This window comes from Neofelis nebulosa, chromosome 9 (genome assembly GCF_028018385.1).
Source record: "Neofelis nebulosa isolate mNeoNeb1 chromosome 9, mNeoNeb1.pri, whole genome shotgun sequence".
Lineage (NCBI taxonomy): Eukaryota > Metazoa > Chordata > Mammalia > Carnivora > Felidae > Neofelis > Neofelis nebulosa.
This window is the reverse complement of record NC_080790.1, coordinates 58,389,799-58,416,136: the sequence shown is the minus strand read 5'-3', so window position 1 is coordinate 58,416,136 and position 26,338 is coordinate 58,389,799. Positions and strand designations below refer to the sequence as shown.

The 26,338-nt window shown below is 40.1% G+C and overlaps 1 protein-coding gene across 4 annotated transcripts in view; it reads right to left on the bottom strand.

Moving 5' to 3' along the window:
* SERTAD2 (SERTA domain containing 2) overlaps positions 1–26,338 on the bottom strand; it is a 117,033-nt gene that overhangs the window by 37,298 nt on the left and 53,397 nt on the right. For 2 of the 4 annotated variants that reach the window (XM_058683912.1, XM_058683915.1), the window contains exon 2: positions 13,971–14,074. The exons of the other annotated variants lie outside the window; for them this stretch is intronic. The gene's annotated coding sequence lies outside the window, so the exon portion shown is untranslated. The remainder of the gene's footprint in view (positions 1–13,970; positions 14,075–26,338) is intronic. 4 annotated transcript variants of the gene reach the window in all.

Here is a 26,338-nt window from a genome sequence, read left to right as displayed (position 1 = left end):
TATTCCGAAGGCAATGAGGGATCATTAAAATATTTTCCGTGAGAGAGTGGCATCATCTGACTTTTATTTTTGGACGTTAATTCTACCTCTATTCCTGAATTTGACAGAACAATCTTAAAAGTTATTTATAATAACCAACAAATGAAGAAAAATACATTTTATAGAAGATGTTAAAAAGCTGTAATAATAGAGTTGGATTCTGACAAAAGAAAAATACAAATGGATGTGCACTGAAAAACTTGAGGGGCGCCTGGGGGGCTCAGTTCGTTGAGCGTCCGACTCCTCATTTTGGCTGAGGCCGTGGTCTCGCACTTCATGAGTTCGAGCCCTGCATCGGGCTCTGCAGTGACAGCGTGGAGACTGCTTGGGATTCTCTCTCTCCCTCTCTTTGCCCCTCCCCTAAACGTGCTCACACTCTCTCCCTCTCTCTCTCTCCTCTCTCTCAAAATAAACTTAAAAAACGAAAAGAAAAACTTGAAACACACCACAGTATAAAGACATTATAACATTAAAAGAAATTACAGATGAACAATTGATCTGAAAGGTAGACAAGACCTTTCCAAACACAAAGCAAAAGAAGAAACATAGAGTTAAAATGATTATACTACAAAACTATATACCAAGAAGCGCCATAAGCAAAATTAAAAGAAAAATGACAAACTAGGAAAAATATCTGTAACACAGTTAACAAAGACTTAGTAACCTGATAGCCAAACAAGTACTTATGAATCAATTAGAAAAACATCAATATCGGGACACTTGGGTGGCTCAGTTGGTTAGGCATCGGACTCTTGATTTTGGCTCGGGTCGTAATCTCATGGTTTGTGGGATTGAGCCCTTTGTACAGCCCTGCATTGGGCTCTGTGCTGACAGCGTGGAGCCTACTTGAGATTCTCCCCGCCCCCCCTTCCTTTCTCTCTGCCCCTCCCTTGCTCTTTCAAGCTCTCTGGTGTGCTCTCTCTCTCTCAAAATAAATAAACTTAAAAAAAAAAAAAGGGGGGGGAGGGCGCCTGGGTGGCTCAGTAGGTTGAGCATCCGACTTCAGCTCAGGTCATGATCTCACAGTTCACGGGTTTGAGCCCAGCACTGGGCTTGCTGCTGTAAGCGCACAGTCTGCTTCAGATCTTTTGTCCCCCTCCCCGCTCCCCCCACCCCCCGCCCGCTCACTCTGTCCCTTCTCCACTCACGCTCTCTCTCTCAGAAATGAATAACATTAAAAAAGAATAAGAAAGAAAAACACCAATACTAAATTACAAAAACACTGACGCTAAATTAGAAAAATGAGCAAAGGATATAAGCTAATGGTCACCAAAAGAAGAAATGCATGAAAAAACCAAATACAAATTCATCTAATCAAAGTAATATAAATTAAAAGGAAATATGATTGCCACATCCCAAGCTGACTACAGATGTGTTAACCCTGATTACAATGTGCGGGCACAGTGGGCTGGGATGCCAGAGCCACTGATGAAAGTGTGACTGGATTCAACCTTGAGAAGACAGGATTTGGTCATGGGTATGAAGAGCCTTTTAAAATATCCATATGCCGGGGGCACCTGGGTGGCTTAGTTGGTTAAGCGTCCAACTTCAGCTCAGGTCATGATCTCATGGTTTGTGAGTCCGAGCCCTGCGTCAGGCTCTGTGTTGACAGCTCAAAGCCTGGAGCCTGCTTTGGATTCTGTGTCTCTCTCTCTCTCTGCCCTTCCCCCACTCACACGCTGTCTGTCTCTCTGTCTCAAAATAAATAAATGCAATAATTAAAAAATATATATATCAATATGCTGTAATGTAGTCTTTTAATTTCTAGGAATTTACTCCTTAGAACTAATCAGAGCTGCGCATAAAAATTGTATTCATTCAACAACTATTTATTGAATGCCTACTGTGCCCTAGGTTCTGGGACTTGGGAATGTGGCAACAAACAAAACCCGCAACAATCCCTGTTCTCATGGCTCTTACATGCTAGTGAGAGGAAAGAGAAAACACAATAAATTAGTAAATTATATGGCATGTTAGAAATTAAGTGCTATACAGGAAAATAAAACAGGAAGGAAAGCTGGGGAATGTGTGCCTGGGCGTGTGTGTTGGGGGGGTGGGCGGGTGATTTTGAAGAGGTGGTTAAGAAAGCCTGCTGAGAAGATGACAAGAAGTAAAGGCCTAAAGGAGGTAAGAACTGAAGCCCAGCACAAGAGTTTTCCCAGCAGAGGGAAGAGAAAATACTAGCAGTGGGGAGCATGCCCGAGGGCTCCACGTCAATAAGGAAAGGAGGGGCGGGTGAGCGAGTGGAGGAGGAAGTGAAGGGGAGAGTGGAAGGAGAGGAGGTATGAGAAGGGGGCAGGTTGTGGAGGGCCTTAATAAGCCAACGCAACGACTTTGGCTTTTACCCTGAGTAAGAGGGGAAGCGATTATTGCAATAGTCTTGTCGCCTATGTATTCTCGAGACAGTGGCCAATGATCCTTTTAAAACAAAAGTCAGGTCATGTCCTCCTCTCCTCTCGCAAAACCCTCCAATGATGGTGATTGTGTTGTAATGATTGATCTGCTGAGTGTTGCTTTGTGTTTTGAATCTCTTCAAGTGTGCCAAAAGCTCGAGCATTTGAGAACGTGCCACCAAAATCAAACAACTGAGAAGCAGTTGTGTAACCAGTGGGTGTAATGGTTAAGGGCTTGAGCTTTACAGTTAAGACAGACCTGCCACTTAGGAGCTTTCCACCAATGAACCCTGGGCATGTTTCTCAATCTCTGATTCTTAACTGTAAAAACAGGGGAAATATTATCGACTCCATGGTGTCACAAAGATTAAATAAGACAATGCATTTATTTCTCAAAGTGAAGGGTGCCAACGGTGGGACGTGAGATGATTTAAAAGGACGAGGAACTGGCACTAAAGGGTCACTTTGGAGGAGAGAGGTCACAGCTAGGTTAAGAGGGGAGTGTCGTTTGAGGGGATGTACGAGGAGGAGGAGAACTCAAGAATTCTCGCTGCCTCCCATGTTACTGGAGGTGGGCAGGTGATGCGGTTTTGGCTAGTGGGCTGTAAGGGGAAGTCAGTCTGCTGGGAGCTCTGGGGAAGAATTTTACCACCCTGACTAAAAAGTGAGGGACACACAGGCCTGCAGAGAGAGCTCCCTCTCCCCTTCCTGGCTGTGTGAGGATGCAGTGTCTTCCGGTGTACAGAGTTTAAGGAGGCTAAGGACAAAAGTCCAACGCACTGAGGGTGGTGGGGTAGAGGTTGAAGTGGAGCCTGGGCTCTTGATGACGTCACTGAGCTGAAGAGAACAACCAAAGGGCGCCTGGGTGGCTCAGTCAGTTAAGTGCTTGACTTCGGCTCAGGTCATGGTCTCATGGCCCATGAGTTCAAGCCCCGCGTCGGGCTCTGTGCTGACAGCTCAGGGCCCGGAGCCTGCTTCTGATTCTGTGTCTCCCTCTCTCTCTGCCCCTCCCCTGCTCACGCCCTATCTCTCCCTCTCTCAAAAATAAACAAACATTAAAAAAACAATTTAAAGAGAATAACTGACCTAGGAATGCCCACCTCTGAACTTCCAAGGGAAATAATAAATGATTTATGGGTATATTTATAACTCTGTAGGTGAGGTCCAAGGACCACAGGCCAGTGAATCACCTAGGGACTAGTTTAACCCCACATCCCTGGGCCCCACCCACCTCTGCTAAAATATTATCTCTGTGAGAGAGGCTTAAGAATCCGCATTTTAGGGGCCCCTGGGTGACTCAATCAGTTAGGCGTCTGACTTCGGCTCAGGTCACGATTTCGCGATTCATGAGTTTGAGCCCTGCGTCAGGCTCTCTGCTCTCAGCACTGAGCCCACTTCAGATCCTCTGTCCTCCTCTCTCTGCTCCTCCCCCATGTGTGCTGTCTCTGTTAAAATACATAAACTTAGAAAAGAATCTGCATTTTATACTTCTCACAGTGGTATTGGTTTCCTTTTGCTGCTGTAACAAATTACCATAGATTTAGTAGCTCAAAGCAATGCAAGTGTATTGTCTGACAGTCCTGAGGTCTAAAATTGTAGTGTTGACAGCGCTGTATTCCTTCTGGAGGCTTCAAGGGAGAATCTGTCTTCTTGTCTCTTCCAGTTTCTAGAGGCCACCTGCACTCCTTGGCTCGTGGTCCCTTCTTCCACTTTCAAAACACATCATTCCAACCTCTGCTTCTGTCGCCTCATCTCCTTCTTCTGCCCTTGACCTCCTTGCTCCCTCTTACAAGGACTCTTGGGATTACAGGGAGCCCGGCCAAACAATGCAGGATAACCTCCCCATCTCAAGATCCTTAATTTAACCTTATCTGCGAAGTTTCTTTTACCAAGTAAAGTAACTGTGGGGCTTGGGGGGTCGGATGGATGAAGGGCACTATTCTGACCACACTTCAGTTGATTATTGAACCATTAAAAATCATAGGTTTAAGCCACTGTTTGTTGGCTTTTCTGTAACCTACACATGAAAGCATCCTAGTAAATCACTTACGGTCATAAAAACTTAACCCAGTGGTCCTCGATGGGAGCAGAGGTGGGGCATGGAGGATAGATAAAAGGGTCGGGGAAAGCTAGGCACATTAGAATTGTTTGGGATCTTTTTCCAAAATAATATATGCCTGAGTCCTGCCCCAGACCTACGGAACCGAGCTATCCAGGTACAAGCACGAGGCACATGCGGGTGAATAAACCTCCTTGGGAGACACACCTGGCACCCCTGGCTAAAACCACTGAGTAAGCTCCAACTATGCCTTAGTTTTCTTATTGTAAAGTCTGAAAATAATGTATGTCCTGCCTATCTCCCATGGTCATATGAAGATCAAGCAAGGCAATGTATGTGGGAGCAATTTATAGTTGGTAACGAGTTATATAAGTATGATTGATAATTATTAGACGAAACTGATAAACAGACTGCAAATGATGGTAGCAGGCAAGACAATTCGTCCAGAGACATTCCAGGTACTTGGAACTAACAAAGTAAGCAAAATTCAATCTTTGAGAAAAAATAAGAAATCTCAAAGCTCATGCATTATCATGTATTTCCCGAGTGTCTATTTAATCTTAAAGATGATTTTAATTTTTTTCCCTTCAAACCACAGATTATAAACAGAAATTAGGGGGGAAAATGGATTGGACATGATACTAGCCAAAAGAAAAAAAAAGACAACTAACAATTTGAAACAGGAGGAGGAATTAAAATGTTGATACTGTAATTCAGGGGCGCCTGGATGGCCCAGTTGGTTGGGCACGCGACTCCTGGTTTCCACTAAGGTCATGATCTCATGGTTCATGGGATCGAGCCCCGCGTGAGGCTCTGTGCTATCAGCACGGAGCCTGCTTGGGATTCTCTCTCCCCTTCTCTCTCTGCCCCTTCCCCACTTGCACATGCTCTCTCTCTCAAAATAAAGAAATAAGATGTTAAAGAAAAAAAAGAGAATTCAAAAAATTGAGTGACGTGGGATTATTCAAAGTCATGGCAAAGAGCACCATGCCCCTCCCTCACCAGCCCTGCCCAAAGGACTCTGTTCCAACAGAATGCCTTAGCAAACTAAATGATCCTGAATCGTGAATAAAAGGTACTACTATGCTCAATGCTCTCTGTGGGAAAAATGTAATTACAAGAACAATAATGGTATAGGGAAAGATTTTTATCAAACAAGCTCACATGAAACAAATTTGGGTGCTTAAAGAGAAACTTCAAACATCTACAGAATGCTCATGTATAGAATGCCTGTGTGCTGTATAAAGTGCATCACTGTACAAACCATAGCTGTTATAAATCTATACATAAGTTCTGCTGATGTCAATTAGTCATCACGCATCATAAGAGCTCAATACATCTGTATGGTTTGAGAGACCAAAACTGACATTGTCACCTTCATGGATGAAGGATGGCATTAGATCAGGCCATCTGCTGGCTATAGAGTAGACAGTAAGGATACCCCAGCTTTAAATCTGTACACTTATTTACAGATTATAAAGCATGTTGGCATCACCATCTTATTTGCTCCTCTCCCCCTAAAACCCCAAAAGCCAGCTACTACTATTGTGTTTTACATTTGAGGAACTGAGGTTCAGAGAAAACTTTCTCAAGATGCCACAATGACTGGGGCTCCTGGGTGACTTAGTCTGTTAAACATGCAACTCTTGATTTCAGCTCAGATCATGGTCTCATGGTTCATGAGATAGAGACCTGCGATGGGCGCTGCTCTGACAATGCAGAGCCTCCTTGGGATTCTCTCTCTTCCTCCCTCTCTGCCCCCCCTCCACTCTGTCTCTCTCAAAATAAATAAATAAAGATTAAAAAATAGGGGCGGGGCACCTGGGTGGCTCAGTCGGTTAAGCAGCCGACTTCGGCCCAGGTCATGATCTCGCAGTCTGTGAGTTCGAGCCCCGCGTCGGGCTCTGTGCTGACAGCTCAGAGCCTGGAGCCTGTTTCACATTCTGTGTCTCCCTCTCTCTGACCCTCCCCCGTTCATGCTTTGTCTCTCTCTGTCTCAAAAATAAATAAATGTTAAAAAAAAATTTTTTTTTTAAATAAAAAATAGGGGTGTTTGGGTGGCTCAGTCAGTTGAGTGTCCAGCTTCGGCTCAGGTCATGATCTCACCTTTTGTGAGTTCGAGCCCCGTGTCGGGCTCTGGGCTGATGGCTCAGAGCCTGGAGCCTGTTTCGGATTCTGTGTCTCCTTCTCTCTCTGCTCCTCCCCAGTTCGTGCTCTTTCTCTCTCTCTCTCTCTCTCTCAAAAGTAAACAAACATTTAAAAAAATTTTTAAATAAAAAAAGATAATAATACTAATAAAAGACCACACAATGACCAAGCAATAAAGCCCAGACTGGAATCCAGATCTGATTCAAAATCCAATTTTCATTTTCAAATTTACTATTGTAAATAGCACTTCACTTAACCTGAATTTCTAAAAACAAACTCACATGGGCACTTCAAGTGTGGTGATCCACCTATCTACTTATTTAGAAAGCAGCACGAATCAGAAAAATTTTAGTATCTTTTTAAATATATATACATTATCTCTTTCTTTTTAATATATACACACACACACTGGCTAAGCTTCTATAAACAGCTCTAGCTCAGAGTGAAATTTTATGACTGAACCTCAAACACTTAAATAAATAGAAAATGCTGAGATGGTCTAAGCTAGTAAACAAAATCATTAGCTCTAAAAACAAAAAGCTCAAAATGTACCAGTTTCACAAGTATTTGCTTGCTCTAAGAAATGCTGCAGTTATTCTGATGGTGTATTTTAATCTTATTTATATTTCTAGTGGACTACTATGTTTCCATGCAATTTCAACCCACATACGTCGATGACACATGCAGAGCTTAAAATGCCATGATTCATCAAGGCTGCCACAGTCATGCAGTTCGGTGACATACCGGCTGGATGTGAAGCTGTGCTCTGCATAACATATGCACATGCTCTCCTGCCCCCGCGGCACAGCGTGTGTAACCCCAGCAGAGCATATCTGTCTACCTCTGACCCACCCTCCCACTCGAGGGAGAGACAAACCGTGAAACTGAAGTGAATAAAAAAGGATTATACAAAGGCACCCTTAGTCAGAAGTCACTTTTTCCACGTTAACAATAGAAAAGTCTTTACTACGACTTAGGCCACTTGTGCCATTGCCTTTTGGTTCTTTGCAGAAAAACGAAAGGACACAGTACAGACTATTTAGAGATTATTTCCCATGTAATTAAGCAAACTGTAGTCAACATCTTCTCACGTGCCTAACAACACGAACTCTGGAGTCAAAAAGCCCCGGGACAGACAGGGTTTCAAGTTCCAGCTTGACCACGTGTTGGCTATCTGACCTTCGGCAACTTGCTTAAGCCTCAGTTTTCTCAGCTGTAAAAAGGGGATAGAGCCAGGACCTGAGGCAGGTGTTACTGTGAGGGTTCAGTGAGATTTATGTATGTAAAGAAGTTAGCACAGCCCCCTGAAAATGATACACAAAGCTCTTTGTTTTTAATAATTACTTAAGTTCAGCACCGCGCTAGTAGTCGCTGGTGTTGGAAGGAGGGCTAACTTTGCTCATTCCCAGTAGGCCTAGTCTTCGCTGCTATGATGAATCTCATGTATGGGGTTGGGACACACATTACAGCACACTAGACATTAGATGGAGCCCTGCAAACTTAAGGCATCAGGCCAGACTGAAGTGTAAGAAAAAGGCATCTTTACTGAATAAATCTCATCATCTGACCTCTACCTCTGTACCTGTAGTTCCATATAAAACCAACTCCACTTTTTTTCTTTGCCTAACATTTACTGCCTATCCACTGTGCGAGGCCCTAGTCTACATTTTAGAGAAGATTCTCTCACAAATATTTGAGAGAATGTCAGATGTCTGAATTGTTATTTGTAATTCCATCCTTCTTATTCCTTCGATTTAATTATATTCTGATGTGATAATGTGTACATAACAAATTATAACAAAGACTGAGAAAAATCAGCTACTTTCTACAATGGCTTTAAAATATAAGTAACAGGAGCAACCAGCATGCCTCTTCCTACTTTCATTGCTATAACTGAGCTATAATGCTTTCTTATTCCGCCTAAAAAAAGTGCCAGTAATGTCTGGCAAGTGAACCCAAAGAAACAGAGAATGAACACCAAAAATGTAGAAAGCTTGAACACCTCATTAGAAATAAATGTACTCCTTGTTCTTTAATATCCACTATACCTCTGAGTAGCTGAATCTCCAACCTCTTGCATTGCTCTGAAAAATATTGGTGCTCATCTCCATTGGCTCAAACTTCTACCCCTAGGTTGGTGGGTTATGAGCTCGAATGGTATAGCAGGATTTACATTTGCCTGTGAGTGAAGAAATACTAACAGGGGTGCCTGGGTGCCTCAGTTGGTTGAGTGTCCAACTCTTAATTTCGACTCAGATCATGATTGTGGTTCGTAAGTTCAGGCCCCATGTCAGGTTCTGTGCTGGCAGTGTGGAAGTCTGCTTGAGATTCTCCCTCCCTCTTTCTCTGCCCCTCCCTGTTCACTCTCTCTCAAAATAAATAAAAATAAATTAAAAAAAAAAAAAAGAAATACTAACAGAGGTTGAAATAACAAAGAGTTTATTTTTTTCCCACAAAATTAAAAGTGTGGGGTTAGGCAGTCCAGGACTGGAAGGATGGGTCAAATGTAACCTTCCACCTCATGATCCTCAGAGTCACATGAAGGCTGCTACCTACCAGCTATTTCATCCACATTCCAGATAAGAGGAAAGTCAAAAGTCTTGTCTTCATGAGGTTTTGTCTTTTTATCCAAGAAGGGATATCCTCCCCTGAGGAAGGGGGAAGAATCTGGTTTCCAGAGTTGCTACAATATTAGACTCAAATGTCCAGTGTTCAACAAAAAGAAATTACAAGGCATTAAACAAAACAGAAGAGGAAAGTATGGCCCATTGAAAGGGAAAAAATAAATCAATGGAAAATGTCCTTGAAAAAGACCTACTGGAGATATACTAGACAAAGATTTTTTTTTTAATATTTTTTTTTAACGTTTATTTATTTTTGAGACAGAGAGAGAGACAGAGCATGAATGGGGGAGGGGCAGAGAGAGAGGGAGACACAGCATCCGAAACAGGCTCCAGGCTCTGCGCGGTCAACACAGAGCCCGACGCGGGGCTCGAACTCACGGACAGCGAGATCATGACCTGAGCCGAAGTCAGCCGCCCAACCGACTGAGCCACCCAGGCGCCCCTAGACAAAGATTTTAAAACAACTATTTTCAAGACACTCAATGAACTAAAGGAAAATGTGAAGACAGTCAAGAAAATGATGTGTGAAACAAAATGAAAATATCAATAAAGAGATAGAAAACCTTTAAAAAAAAAACTAAAAAGAAGCTCTGCAGCTGAAAAGCACAATAACTGAAATGAAAATTTCACTAGAAGTATTCAATGGTAGATTTGAGCAGAAGAAAGAATCAGCAAATTTGAAGATACGACACTGGGAATTATTGAGTCTGAGGAATAGAAAGAATAAAATTGAAGAAAAGCAAGCAGAGCCCAAGGGAGCTGTGGGACAAGCGAAGCAATAAACTCATCATGGGATCTCAGAAGAAGAGAGGAAGGGGTAGAGAGAATATTTGAAGAAATAATGCTGAAAACTCCCAAATGTGATGAAAGACATGAATATAAACATCCAAAAAGCTCACCTAACTCCAAAGTTGATGAACTCAAAGAGATCCACACTGAGGCATATTATAATAAAACTTTCAAAAGACAAAGGGTGAATCTTGAAGGCAGGAAGAGAGAAGTCAATTGTCATGTACAAGGGAATCCTCAATCAGGTTATCAGTACATTTCTCATCAGAAACTCTCTAGGCCACCAGACAGTAGTTAGCCAATATATTCCAAGTTCTAAAAGAATGAAACTGTCAACCAAGAATCCTACATCTCACAATACTGTCCTTCAAAAGGGAGGAGAAAGTCAGACATTTCCAAATAAATACAAGCAGAGGGAGTTCATGACAACTAGGCCTATCCTGCAAGAAATGTTCTCAGGAACCCAGCAAGGTTAAAGGAAAAGACTCTAAACAGAAACTTAAAGACATCTGAGGAAATAAAGATCTCAATAAAGGTAAATACAAGGACAATTATAAAAAACAGTATTATTGCAAAACTGGTTTTTAACTGCACTTTTTATTTTCAATATGATTCAAGACACAAATAGATTTAAAGAAAAAAAATTATTAGTGGTAAAGCTAGTATTACTGTAACTTTGGTTTGTACTCCAAATCTGTTTTTTTCTGCAATTTAAGAGACTACTGCATAACATCAACAACCAAAAGGGGTTGGGATGGAGCTACAAATGAGCAGAGTTTTTGTATGTTATTGAAGTTGGGTTGGTATAAATTCAAATTAGAGTGTTACAACTTTAGGATGTTAAATGTAATCCCTATGGTAACTACAAGGAAAGTAGCTATAGAATATACACAAAAAGAAATGAAAGAACTTTAAACATTTCACTATTAACAATTGTCTCAGCACAAAAGAAGACATTAATATAGGACATGAGAGACAAAAACAGCTATTAAGTCATAGAGAAAACTAATACCACAATGGCAGAAGTCCCTCCTTATCAGTAATCACTTTAAATCAGTTGCATTTCTATACATAACAATGAACAATCTGAAAAAGAAAAGCAATTCAATTTACAATAGCATCAAAAAGAATAAAACACTTAGAAATTAATCAAGGAGGTGAAACACATGTACAATGGAAACTAGAAAACATTGCTAAAGAAATTAAAGAGAACATAAATAAGTGGAAATACATCCCATGTTCATGGATTGGAAGACAATATGGTTAAAATGTCAATACTACCCAAAAGACCTACAGATTCAATGCAATCCCTATCAAAATCCCAAAGCTGTTTTTTTTGCAGAAATAGAAAAACCATCATAAAATTCATATGGAATCTCAAGGGACTTGGAATACTGAAAGCAATCTTGAAAAAGAAGGACAAACTTAGAGGACCTATACTTCCTGATTTCAAATTTTACTACAAAGTGACAGTAATCAAAATTGTGGTATTGGCACAAAGACAGACATACAGATGAGTGGAACAGAACAGACAACCCAGATATAAACCCTCACCTATATGGATAAATGAATTTTGACAGGGGTGCTAAGACCCTTTGGTAGGAAAGGATAGTCTTTTCAACAAATGGTGTTGGGAAAACCAGATATCCACATGCAAAGGAATGAAGCTAGACCCTTACCCTAACGCCATATACAAAAATCAGCTCAAAATGGATGAAGTACCTAAATGTAAGACCTCAAACATAACTCTCAAGATGAAAACATATGACAGAAGCCTCATGACATTGAATTACGCATTGATTTATTGGATATAACACCAAAGGCACCAGTAACAAAAGAAAAAATAGACAAATTAGACTTTAAGAAAATTTACAAATTTTGTGCATCAAAAAACACTGTCAACAGGGGTGCCTGGGTGGTGCAGTCAGTTAAACGTCTGACTCCTGATCTGAGCTCAGGTCATGATATCACAGTTCCTGAGTTCGAGCCCCACATCAGGCTCTGCTGATGGTACAGAGCCTGCTTGGGATTCTGTGTTCGTTCCCTCTCTCTCTCTCTCTCTCAAAATAAATAAACAAAAACTTAAAATAAAATCCACTGTCAAAAGAGTAAAAGGGCAACCCACAGAATGGGAAAAAATATTTGCAAATCATATACCTGATAAGGGATTAATATCCATAATATATAAAGAACTCCTAAAAGTCAGCAACAACAAAAACAACCACCTGATTCAAAAATGGGCAAAGGATTTGCTTTGTTTTGCTTTGTTTTTAAAAATTTTTTAATGTTTATTTATTTTTGAGAGAGACAGAGCATGAGCAGGGGAGGGGCAGAGAGAGAGGGAAGGAGACACAGAATCCAAAGCAGGTTCCAGCCTCCGAGCTGTCAGCACAGAGCCTGATGCAGTGCTTGAACTCACAACCATGAGATCATGACCTGAGCCAAAGTCGGATGTTTAACCAACTGAGCCACCCAGGCGCCCCAAAATGGGCAAAAGATTTGAAGACATTACTCCAGAGAAGAAGTATGAATGACCAGCAAGCACAAGAAAAGATGCTCAACATCACTAATCATTAGAGTAATCCAAATCCAAACTACAATGAGATATTATCTCACACCCATTAGGAGGGCTACTATCAAAAAACCAGAAAACAACAAGTGCTGACAAGGATATGGAGAAACTGGAACCCTTGGGCATCATTGGTGGGAATGTAAAATGGGTACAGCCATTGTGGAAAACAGTATGGCAGTTCTTCAAAAAATTAAAAATAGAATTACCATACGACCCAACAATTTCTTCACTTCTGGTATATACCAAAAAGAATCAAGAGCAGGGTCTTGGAGAGATATCTGTACACCCAAGTTCGCAGCAGCATTATTCACAGTAGCTAAAATGTGGAAGCAACCCAAATGCTCATCAATAGATGAATGGACACGGGAAATGTGGTATACACATATAATAGAATATTATTCAGCCTTAAGAAGGCTGAAGTTCCTGAAAGAAATTCTGCAATATGCTACAACATGAATGAACCTCATGCATGGATGAAGACATTATGCTAAGTGAAATAAGCCCATCACAAAAAGACAAATACTACATGATTCCACTTATTTGAACAAGTACTTAGGGTAGTCAAAAGCAAAGACAGAAAGTGGCTACCAGGGGCTGGAGGTAGGGGAGAATAGGAAGTTATTGTTTAATGCGTATGAAGTTTCAGTTTTACAAGATGATAAGAGTTCTGGGAATGGATGGTGGTGATGACTGTACAACAATGTAGATGTATTTAATACCCCTGAACAGTGTACTTAAAAATGGCTAAGTTCAATGCTATGTTATATGTATTTTACCAACAAAACCAAAATGAAAACCACCACCACCACCACGGAAACAGAATGAAGTAACAGGGGGAATAGATATAACATTGATAATTAACAAAATTTGCCATAAGTGGTAAAAGACTAGGCTTAAATTTATGATTTCGTTGAGGGGGAAAAAAAGAATTAAAGTGTCAATGATTATTAACAATTGAAACAGCTTTGTATTGGTCAGTAATCACCACAATGGCATCTTGGACTTATTCATATAACCCTTTTCCCTGAGGAACTCCATATGTTTCCCTCATATATTAACTTTTCTCACAAGGTTAAATGAGACATTTTCCAGAGGATATTTGCATAAAGTCAAGGAAAGAAATACAGAATATAGAACCTCCGAATGAACCCTTGGGCCAAGTACTATGCTAAATGTGTAACATACATGCCTCATTTTCTCCTCCCAGAGACCCTATGAGGGGGATTCGGAAAGGTTAGGTAAGCTTTATTTAAAGGCCGTCATGAGAAATGCAAACTGAGTCTCGTCAGGTTCACTAAACCTGAGTGTGCTGAACCGAAGAGACTCTTCATTAACCCAGTACTCACCCGTTATCAAAGAGGTTTGCAAGAGCAGGCCTTGTGAGCAGTATGTACAGTGAAACAAACAAAAAGGTCTCAATACTGAGGTCCACATGGTGAAGTCGTCAGTGCTAGACCAGTAGAAGAAGGGAGAGAAAAAGGAGGGAAGGAAGCAAGAGAGAGGCAGAGCTTTGGTCACTAGGAAATAACTCCCAAAGACTTACAGGAACTAAAACCACGTCACCTAGGGTATTATTCCCTTTAATTCAAATATCAGTTCACAGATGGGTAGCTTTAACTCAAGGAAATTCAACTTTAAAGAACATGTATGCAACATACTTAAGTCCAGAATATATTCAAACTTGGTAGGATATCATATAGCCATTAGTTAACATTAGAATGTGCTCCTGAATATACAGAGTTTCTAACTCAATCCGAGCTTATTTCTAGGTCTTTAACCATTCTGTAGACATCCCCCCCAAAAAGTGGTGTCACAACATTATTACTAAGCAAAACACTAAAAATACCAAAACACAATGGACGCTATTCTTATTTGAGCACATATACAACTCCCATTGTTATTAAGAGAGCCAAGCACACACTCATTTGGAGGAAAAAAAAAAAAATACCGTGTAATGCCTCAGAGTTATTATAAGTGATGCATTAGCTTCCTACGACTCAATAAAAAAAGCAGAGACTGGTTAAATTTACAGTTTTCAAATATGTACATGTCCAATCAAATTATTTATTTTGTGTTAATTTTAACTTAAAAAATTACTCCACATGAAATGGTTGCATCACTGATAGATTAGATCATAACACTCTTTTCAGAAAAGCAAAGATAAGTTTAGTAAGTTTAAATAATATACTAAATAAAGGTTCCCTTTCACATCTGAGAAAACATGTGAGTTAAAATCAAGTATGGGGACTTCTGGAGTCAGTTTCATAATTACTTATGACCCCACAAGCAGTTAGAGCAAAAATTCTTTATAGGAATTGTTTTTTTTTAATTCACAATTATGTGGCTGCGTACATAATCACCACTAGCTATGCAGATCATAAGGTCTGAAAAGCAAATAGGTACACTCTCTGGATTTTGAGACCTTGGTCTTTCTTTGAAGAATGGGTGTGGTAGTGGTGGGGGAGGGAGCCCTTAAAGCTGGAAGAGGCCTGGGAAGCTCACCCAAGACTTTGATTTGAAAAAGACAGATAAACCAACATTGGGTCCACTTACTGCCCGGTTGCAACAGTGGATGTATTTCTTTTACCGCAGCGTGTGTGTGGAGGGGTTGACGTGATTTTTAATCGGATATTACCAAAATGAGTTTACAACACTTTTTGTTTTTCAACTAATAATTTTTTTTTTTTTTAACTAAAACATCTTTCCCCCCAATGGACAAAGACTTGGGCCCTCTAATGGCTTCGTACGAGTTGGCTTTTAAGACCTGGAAACTGATTGGGTGATAGTTAATCTCCAAGATTAAAATCACTTAGTGAATATTGTATTGTTCCACTGTTCTCACTGTCATTTTGGCATTTGGGGCCTCGCTCTGCTGCTTCTGCTGGCGCACTTACCAGCTAATGAAACCTAGCCCAGGAGCAGCTGCCTGAATCTATGTCAAACTGCATCTGGCACCCATCTATCTTCCAGGCATCTAAATTCACCTCTGAAATCATACAAAAGCAGTGCAGAGCTCCCTGCAGCCACACCAGCACACCAGTCTTTGTTTCATCTAGACTGTAAAGCAATTTTAGACCTTTTGTTTTTTTAATTTGCCACATATTTTAGAGCGGCAGCTTTTGAAAGGAATGACGGAAAAGTTGTTTTTGTTTTTTCGTTTTTTTGTTTGCTTTTTTTTTTAAATCATGAGACTATCAAGTCTTAAAAATATCCTGTTAAAATTTGGTAGAACATCATTAGCACAGTTTTGGCTGAAACAGTACATTTAGGGGCTTGCCAGTAGAGACACACTGGTGCCGACAGATCCCAGACAAGGAGGCGAGTCTGCTTAAAATTCTTGAGTTGTCACGGTTATTAAATATGCTGTGCCACAAAACCTTCCAGTACTCAAGGTTTGCTCCGTATCGGCTCTGCTAAATTATCAAAAATGCTGGTTTTAGCAGGAAAATACTTAACATGTGAACTCAAGGAACATTATTTTCAAGGATCATTGTACGAGAAACGTTTTCCTGAATGAATATATATTTAATACATATGGAATACATTTATTTAATAGATATAAAATGTAAATATTTTACAGATGAACCTTTTTCCAAAAATAGTAATTAGTTGGATCAATCTCAAACAATTGACTCTTCTCCTGCCCTCCTGATGATAATGACCTTTATAAAAGAATACTATTTTCTTCAACTTCAATGGCTAAGGCTTGTGCCATTAAAAAGGAGTGTAACAGGGGCACCTGGGTGGCTCAGTTGGTTGGGCTTCCGACTTCAGCTCAGGTCATGATCTCGCTTTTCTTGAGTTTGAGCCCCTCTGTGCTGACAGCTCAGCCTGGAGCCTGCTTCGGATTCTGTGTCTCCCTCTCTCTCCCCCCAGCTTATGCAATGTCTCTCTGTCTCTGTCTCTCAGAAATAAACATTAGAAAAAAAAAAAAGAGTGTAACAAAAAAAGAAGAAGAAGGGAAAGGGGGGAGAGAGAGAGAGAAAGAAAAGAAAAAGAGAAAGAAACAAAAAAGTGTAACAAACATGTACTAAAGGATCTACAAGGAAAGCCAATCTCAGATGATGCCTCAAGCAAGCTTAGCTCTTAGGTTAGAAATAAGTGAAAAAATGGTGGGTTTTTTTTTTTTTTTTTTTTTTGCTCATTCATTGATTTTATTCAAATATATATGTTCGAAGCATACATATATATATAACCAATTTCTCTTTAGACAGTATTCTGTCTGCATCCTATGCTTTCTTTTTATTATGCATTTACCGTTCCAAACTTTTTGGGTGTACAGTTCATTGGCATTAATATTGTACATTCATATTGTTGTACAATGTTCAACATTCATATTGTTGTACAACCATCACCTCTTATCTGTTTCCAGAAATTTTTAAAATAATCTCAAACAGAAAGTCTGTACTTACTAAACAATAACACTCCATTCCTTCCTGCCCCCAGCCTCTGATAACCTCTATTCTACATTCTGTCTTTATGACTTTGACATTTTAGGTGCCTTATGTAAGTGGAGTCATGCAATATTTGCTCGTTTGTACCTGCCTTATTTCACTTAGTATGTTTTCCAGGTTCACCTATATATATGTTGTTGCATGTATTAGAATTTCATTTCTTTTTAAGGCTAAATAATATTCTGTTCTATGTATATACCACATCTTGCTTAACCAGTCATCTGTCAGCAGGCATTTCAGTAGCTTCTACCTTTGGCTACTGTGAGTAATGCTGCTCTGAACATTGGCATACTAGGATGCGAGTTCCTGCTTTCAAGTCTTTTGGGTATGCCCTAGAAATGGAATTACTGGATCATATGGTAATTCTATAACCTTTTGAGAAACTGAAGAGTAGCTTTTTAAAACAAAGCTCCTAAAACTTAAATTTGTCCTTGTAATGAGTCATACATCAGTTTCACAACTAAAATTCTTCCTCTCTCTAGTGAGGAGGTTACCGGTTCCCTCCATGTTACTAAACTAATGGTCATCCTCAGTCCTTTTCTTACTTGACTTGCACAGCTGATCGGCCGATCACTCCCTCCTCCTCCAGGAAACGCCTTGTCCACTTGGCCTCCAGGATCCCACCCTCTTGGTCCTGCTCTGTCACTGGCTACATCATCTCAGCCTCTCTCAGCTGGTTCTTCTCCCTCTCCCTGACCTCTACAGGGTTCCTGGGGTTCAGTGTTTGGAATTCTTCACTATACATCTTCCTGGAGATCTCATCTAGTTTCATGGCTTTAAATACCATATAAATGCTGGCAACTTGCAAACATAAATGTCCAGTGTGTATACTTCTCCTCTGAGCTCCAGACTGGAATACCCAACTGCCCATTCAACGTCTCCACTTAGATGTCTCAAATTCAACATGCACTCCTCAACTTCCTCCCAAAGCTGCCCGTCACCCCCCCCCCCGCCCCGATTTCTCTAGTTCAGTTATTGGCAACACCATTTGTCAAGTCTTCTGCTCCAAAACCTTGGAGTCATCACTGATTCCTCTTTCCTTCATACCCCACATCCAATCTGTCAGCAAATCCTGTTGGCTCTGTCTTCAAAATCTAAATACAAACGGATAATTTCTCATATTTCGACTGCCACCACCCCAGTCCACTTTTTGCCCTAAAGTACTGAGATAGCTTCTGAAGTACTCTTGCTTTTACCCTGTTCCTCTACTGTCTATTCTCAATACAGCAGCCAGAATGACCCTTTTGAAAATGTTAAGTCAGGTTGTGTCACTGCTCCACTCAAAATCCTCCAGTACCTCCCCATTTCACTTGAAGTAGGACCCAAAGACTTCACAACATCCTAAAGCACTCTCTATGCTCTGCATTCTCATTGTTTCTCTAATTCATTACCAAACCACTGTCCCTCACTCATTCTTGTTCCTTCCAAGCTGGCTTCACTTCCTTGCTAGTCCTTGAACACACTAGACACCTTTCTACCTCAAAGCCTTTACATTGGCTGATCCTTTTGCCTGGAACTCTCTTCCTCCCCATACCTGCATGATTTTTCCCTTAATTCCTTCAAAATTGTTCAAGTGACACTGTCCTTTGTTTTTAAACCCTGTATAAAATTGCAAATTACAACCCTCTCCCTCTTGGAGTCTTTTCTGTATCCCCAAATGCCAAACGCTGAGCAATCCTTTAAAACTTTTTTTCCACAGCACTTAGCATTTCCTCATATATTATATAATTTATGTATTATGTTCATTGTCTTTTGCCCCAGTTAAACTGTAAGCTCCGTGAAAGCAGGAGATCCCCCACCCCTCACCTACTGATTTTGTTCACTGTTGTATTTCGGGCATTTAGAAGAGTGTCTATCATGAGGCAGATGTTCAATCGATAGTTTTTAAATGAAGAGGTCAGCAGAGAGACCCCCTTCATTTTGGGATGTGCCTAATATGGCTACATTCAAATGTTCAGCGTCTCTCCCTTAAGGCAACCCACAAACAGTTTTTAAGCACCTCCTATGTGTCAGCCACTGTACTAGCTGCTGGTGAAATACAGATAATCCATCCCTTCCTTCATGAGGTTCACAGTCCAATGGAGTTTTCAGGAGTTCATAATTTTTAATTTAATTTTTTGAGATAATTATATTTCCACATGCTGTTGTAACAAACAATACCAAAAGATTCCATGTACCCTTTACTCAGTTTCCCCCCAGGGTGGCACCTTACGAAACTATAGCACAGGATATTAGCATGGATATAGTCAGGATACAGAACCTTTCCGTCACCACACTGATCCCTCGTGTTGCCTTTTTATAGCCATATCCACTTCCCTCTCTTTACCCATCACCTTTCTTAACCCCTGGGAATCACTAATCTGTTCTCCATTTCTGTAATTTTGTCACTTCAAGATCACTCTATGCATGGGATTATACAGTATACAACCTTTCGGGACTGGCTTTTTTCACTCAGCACAGCTCACCCAAGTTGTGGCACGTATCATTCGTAACTAGTATGCTGAACATACGAGTTAGTTTCACCATTCACTCATTGAAGGATCTCAGCTGTTTCCAGTTTGGGACTACCATGAATAAAGCTGCTATAAACATTCATGTACAGGTTTGTGCATGAACTAAGTTTTCATTTTTCTGGGATAACTGCACAGGGGTGCAACTGCTGGGCCGTGTGGTAGTGGCATGTTTAGCTTTTGAAGAACCTGCCAGCCTGTTTTCCAAAGTGTCTGCGATATGTTACATTCCTACCAGCCATGTATCTGTAACCTACTTTCTCAGCATCCTCGCCAGCATTTAGTGTTGTCACTATTTTTTTTTTTATTTTAGCCATTCTGATAGATCCGTTTGTATCTCCTTGTGGTTTTAATTTGCATTTCCCTAGTCTAATGATGTTCAACACCTTTTTGTCATCTGTATATATCCTTTGGTGTAATGTCTCTTCATGTCTTTTGCCCATTTTTAAATTGGATTGTTTGGTTTTTTACTGTTGGGTTTTGAAAGTTCTTTATATATTTAGATATTAGTCCTTTGTCAGATATTTTCTCCTACTCTGCAGCTTGTTTTTTCATCTTATTAACATAGTCTCTCATAAGGCAAACTTTAACTTCGATGATATAACCTGTCATTTCTTCCTTTCACAGATCATGCATTTCATGTGTACTGCAATTTATTCTGTAATGGATCAGAGTCTTAAATGAGTCAGAGTTTGCCAGACTGAGAAAAGGGAAAGAAAACATTCAGGGCTAATGTATCAGAATGCTGATACCAGCTATGATGCCAGTGGCTTAAAAAATATGAGAACTGCAGAACTCTCTGACAATCCTATACTTACAATAATACTCTATATGTATAACTTCTTTATAAGAGGATGGGAAGTAAGAGCTCTGTATTTATAATATCAAATATTTGGGGCTTGGCTAATATAGACACTTTCTATAAAAACAAGGAAATTACTAATGCCAAGCTCTCTGAGATAATATACAATTCTAGATACTAGAAATGGAACTCTGAAAGAATTTTTCTGTACAAATAACGTGGTGGTAATTAGATTAAAAAATTTTTTTTTTAATTTTTACATTTATTTATTTTTGAGGGACAGAGACAGACAGAGCGTTAGCACGGGAGGGGCAGAGAGAGAGGGAGACACAGAATCTGAAGCAGGCTCCAGGCTCTGAGCTGTCAGCACAGAGCCCGATGCGGGGCTCGAACCCACGAACCATAAGATCATGACCTGAGCCGAAGTCAGACGCTCAACCGACTGATACTCAACCAAGAGTATTCTAAGTAGAGGGGCTTCTCCTTTATTTGACAGGATCATGTTTACAGAATGCTCTACAAAATTTTCTAGATAATCAATGAAGCTTACCTCTTTCAGAATGCCAAAACGTTTTCTCTTCACCACAATGGAAGACTCTGGATCATCATTACTAAATCTAAGTATTTTACTATGTGGTAATGTTGTTAAATGAGCAAAGCTTTGGGGCTACCAGAGAATCGGTTGCCCCTGTATCAAATTCCTCTGAACTGCCAGCTTAGTTTTAGCTTTGGCCTTCTGTACCTCCCTATTTGTTACTGGACATGATGCCTACTTCTCACTATACTTCCTCCTAACCTGCAGTGGTTTGGGAAGCCCTGTAACTAAGCTAATAAGAATTCTATCTGTCTAAATTAAGAGTAATAGGCTCTGAATGAGGACATGATTTTACTCACCTCTGAGTAAAATGCATTAGTGCTTTTCATGCGATAATCATTTTAATGCTGTTGAAAGCTTTGGGCAGAGCCTTCCAGCTTCCCCCAATATGTATTCTTCCTTTCTTCAGTAACAATGTAATTTTTAGTTGAGCTCATGACTGCTCGGCCAAAGCCTGAATTTCCTAGCCTTTTTTGTAGCAGGTGGGGGTGGTGGTGGCCACATGACTATGTTCTGGCAAATGGGATAGAGAGCTTAAATGACGGCTTATGTGACTTATGTGTTGTGCCCATCTTTCCCCCGAGTCTCTGCTCCCTTTCCAGTGGCTGTTTTCGTGGGTGTTGCGCCATCCTAGACAAAGGTAATGCTCCAGGGTAGTGAAGTGAAAAGATAGAAAGGGATATGATAACAGTTCTAGTGTATTGCTCCCTGGTCCTTTATCTATTACATCTTTGCGTATCACTAATATTTTCAAGAAATGCCATCACATTCTTAAAACGAAATAAATTCTAAGTTAAAATACATACTATGTAGAACTTTCTGAGAGGAATGTTGTGGTAGGCAGCCCCTAATATGGTCCCCATTGACTCCCGCTTCCTGGTATTCAGGTTCTTGTGAAATTCCCTTCTCTTGAGTATAGGCCGACCTGGTGACGCACTTCTAACAAACAGACGCAGCAAATGTGACGGGATGTCGCTTTCAAGATTAGATTTACAAAAAGATTGTGGCCTCCATCTTACTCACCCTTTCTTGCTCAATTGCTCTGATGGAAGCCAGACGCCATATTGTACTATTCTAGACAGAGGCCCACAAATCAAGGAATTCCTTCCAACAGCCCATGAGGGACTGAGGCCTTCATTCCAACTGCCTATGAAGAACTAAATCCTGTCCTCCTGTCACTCACCAGGTGAGTGAGCTTAGAAGTAGATCCTCCCTCGGGGCGCCTGGGTGGCGCAGTCGGTTGGGCGTCCGACTTCAGCCAGGTCACGATCTCGCTGTCCGTGAGTTTGAGCCCCGCGTCGGGCTCTGGGCTGACAGCTCAGAGCCTGGAGCCTGTTTCAGATTCTGTGTCTCCCTCTCTCTCTGACCCTCCCCCGTTCATGCTCTGTCTCTCTCTGTCCCAAAAATAAATAAAAAACGTTGAAAAAAAAAAAATTTAAAGAAGTAGATCCTCCCTCAACCATGTCTTCATATGAGACTACAGCCCTGCTTGGCATTGAGAGACCCAAACACAGAGGCACTCAACCAGGTTGCACCCAAATTCTTTACTCACAGAAACTAAAATGATAAATACTTATTGTTTTAACCTAAGTTTTGGGGTAATCTGTTATATAGCAATTGATAATTAATACAGCTGTTCTAAAACAGAAATATCAATGATAAGAGGTCATAGTTTCAAAAAGTCATACATAAATTTCATTTCATGGTTTTGCTATTTTTATACATACTAGAAATTTGTAGGTAGTGCTCATGTGAAAAAGAAATACATAATATAGACTATGAAAATAACTTTATTTATCTTTATACAATTGGACACTAGCAAATCAGATCTTTGAAAGTAACCAAACAACTAATTTTACTAAATATTTTGCAACTAATGATTTCATATCAAAACAATGATCTCTATGACATAGTCATAAAGATTTCTTACTCTTTTCCACCAAAATAAAATAGTATCTTGATTATAATATAATTCAGGATCAACCTCTAATTGTGTGACATTTATAAAATGTTATAAAATCCATGAGATACCAATAATAATAAGTATATTTCTGAATGTTCAGATTTGGAAATGTTTAATGATTAGTAATTTAAATATTTGTATCTTGGTAATCCCAACTCCCTAAATCAACTTTTTTTCTCCAGATTCATTTTTTTTAACTTAAGTGGAGCAGAGAAATTTTTTTAACAGGTTTACTGAGATAGAATTCACATATCATACAAACCATCCATACAAAGCATCTAATTCAACGGCTTTTAGTATATTCACAGAGTCATCCAATCAACTGCTTTTTGCACTTGGTGTTTTGAGAGGCCAGGATGGAAAGAAAATAGAAGGAAGGGAGTTTTACACAATCTACCACCCTTTTCAAAGGCTAAGGCCCCATCTTCCAAAGTTAAACTGCAGGAATTTTCTCAAAGTTTATTCTCCTTCAGACAACTGGCCCAAATTCCTAGATTCCTTTTCAGTCTTTAGTTTACTGACTCTGCCCTCCATGCCTGCAGCCCTACATTTGCTCCTGGCCACCACTCTTTCCCCTTCCCTCTAGCTGCAGATTGAAAGCACATGGTACTCTCTAGCGCAGAGCTCCTGTAGAGTGTGTAAAATGCCAAATGGGAGACAGGTATGCTGAGATGCTGATCCGTCAGTCTGCAGGGCAGTCACAGAGGGCCCAAAGCAATGGCAAGTCTTCAGCCAGTGCCTCTGCTCGAGCTCTTCAGTATTTTTTATGTGTCACAGCATGAAAAAGATCATGACACATTACTCTAATTTGACTTATTTGGTGAACATCGACACCAACTAGGTTCCATTACGCTGCTAGGTACTGGGGCAACAAATAAAAAGACAGTCCCTTTGAGTCTGAAAACGGGACATATAAGTAATTACACTGTGATGTGAGCTCCAGAGTAATGGTGTCACAGATCGCAGCAAAGAAAGCTCCGAGAACTGGTTTGCAAAACAAAAGAGAAGAGGGAAGAAAAAAAAAAAACAAAAACAAAAACAAACAAACAGGTGAGAAATGGCTGCCTCTAGCTGAGGAATTGCCTTCTCAGGGAACCTGGAAGGTAAGTGCCACCTTCTGTACCTTATCACCCTATCCCACCACCAGCACAGTGCTTGGCTTATTCTAGGTAGTAAACAACTTGGCTGAAGGAACAGAGTTCACACGCCTTATGCAATGTGACCCAATAACCAGGGGTTCTCTTTTGCCAGACTCTGCAGAATTACAAAACTGTTGGAACATGTGATCTTTGTCTTTAGTCTCCCTTAATTGATCCTTTGGGGGGACTCCTATGAACTGGTATTTCTCAATTCTTCGTCAAATGTAAGCATAAGAATTCATTTAATTTAATTCAAGAAATAATTAATGATTGCCCACTATGATAGAAAGCCTTTTACTGGAAAATTAACAGATTTCACAACACTCATTTAAAAAAAAGCCACTATCTGCCAAATAAACTTGGTAAGAAAAACTAGGTTCTAGGAAAGTCATGTCCTTTTTTTAATCTTTTTCCTTTCCTTCTTTTTTTAAATGTAAGGAAGAACTTCTGAGAAGAAATAAACAAGAACTGCCTTGCCCAAGAGGAGACACCTAGGAATGTTAAGAAAGTAGGAAAGCATAGTATAGAACTTGAACTCAGAACAGGGAAACACTTATAACAAATCAGAGAGAAAAGCAAACTGAGTGCAATGGTCACATTCATTTTATATATCCCTGGTAATTTGTGATGGCTTTAGACTTCATCCTCTGCAACAATGTATCGTAGAATTCAAGTTTGCTTGGTGTTTATTTTCCATTACCTTTTAACTTTTTTTAAATTTTAGAGTGAGAGAGAAGGGGGGAGGGAGGAGAGAGGGAGGGAGAGGGAGAGAGAGAGAGAGAGAGAGAGAGAGAGAGAGAGAGAGAGAGAGAGAGAGAGAGAATGAAGGAATGAATCCCAAGGAGGCTCCATGCTCAGTACAGAGCCCGATGCAGGGCTTTATCCCAAGACCCTGGGATCATGACCTGGGCAGAAATCAAGAGTTGGAGGCTCTACCGACCCAGCCACCCAGGCACCCTGTTCCCATTACTTTTTAAATACAGCTCCAGACAAACAAAAACAAGCCCTCCTACTAGAGAGCAGAAAAGAAAACTACAGAAAATACAAAGTGACAGCTATAGCACATTCTATTTATTTTGAACTACAAAAAATACCACTGATGAACAGCTGTCAAATATAGCAAACTCAAAAAATGCAGAAAGAGGACATGCATACATGAAACAAGAGTGCAAATAATAAGAAGTGTAACTATTACTCTGTCACACTTAACCCCTGGGATCCACAGCTCTTAAGGAATTCCTGGTAGCTGAATCTATACAACAGGAAGAGTAATATTGCTGTCCTTAAAACTAACTCTTCTCTGGGCTGGCCAATATTTTCCTTCTAATTGTGAACATTGTGCCCCATCTAATCAAAGCAACAAAATTCCCCCAGAAAAGGAATCCTCATAAAGTTTTCCTTGAGTCTGCCCTTGCAGTTGATTGCAATCTCCTGCTTGGGGTGAAAATTCATACTTCCGAGGGAGGACTGTCAAAACCAGAAACTATTCTTGAGAAGCAGGCGGACAAGCATATTACAAACACTATGAGATGATTAAATGAAGTTAAAAATTGAATTTGAAATTGAATTCCACCTATAACCCTGAACTCCTAATTTTGGTTGTCTTCCTTCCTCCACCCCCACCCCCTACGTGAAGACACCTTTTAAAAACTCTATTAGAATGTAGCAGAACTGACTGGTTTGGTTTTAAGTATTTCTTCCTGTATCTGGCAGGCTCATAATCAGTGAGGTGTTTCAAAAGATGAAGAGCAAAAGGAAACTGAATGAGGGGGCTGGATGATGTAATTTGATTCTAACAGAGAACCTGTAAAATCCATGAACAGAATATCAGACAACGAATAATCAAGAAATGATTTAAAAATTTACCAAATGTCCTAGTGATGACGTGTGAATTTTACCTGATTTTATTTTTTCCTTGGGCTTGTATGCATTATTTGCTGAACATTACAAGTAAGTAATTTATTATCTTCCAATTCTGATAAAACTAAATATTTAAGATCACTTTCACGAAGGACAAAATGATTCCTTATACATTCTTGCCTCACTTCAGTCTTTGCTTTAGCAAAAGTGTTTTTGTCGTGGGTAACACTACAAATCGTGGCACAGATTATTTATCAATAGATTTGATAACTGAAGAGATCAACTATTAAAATTATGCCTCATCATTTGGCAAATTTGGTTTTGGTCTCTAGTTTTCTTTTGGCAGGTATTAGTTTATAATCAATGGTACCGAATAACACTTTGCAGGAAT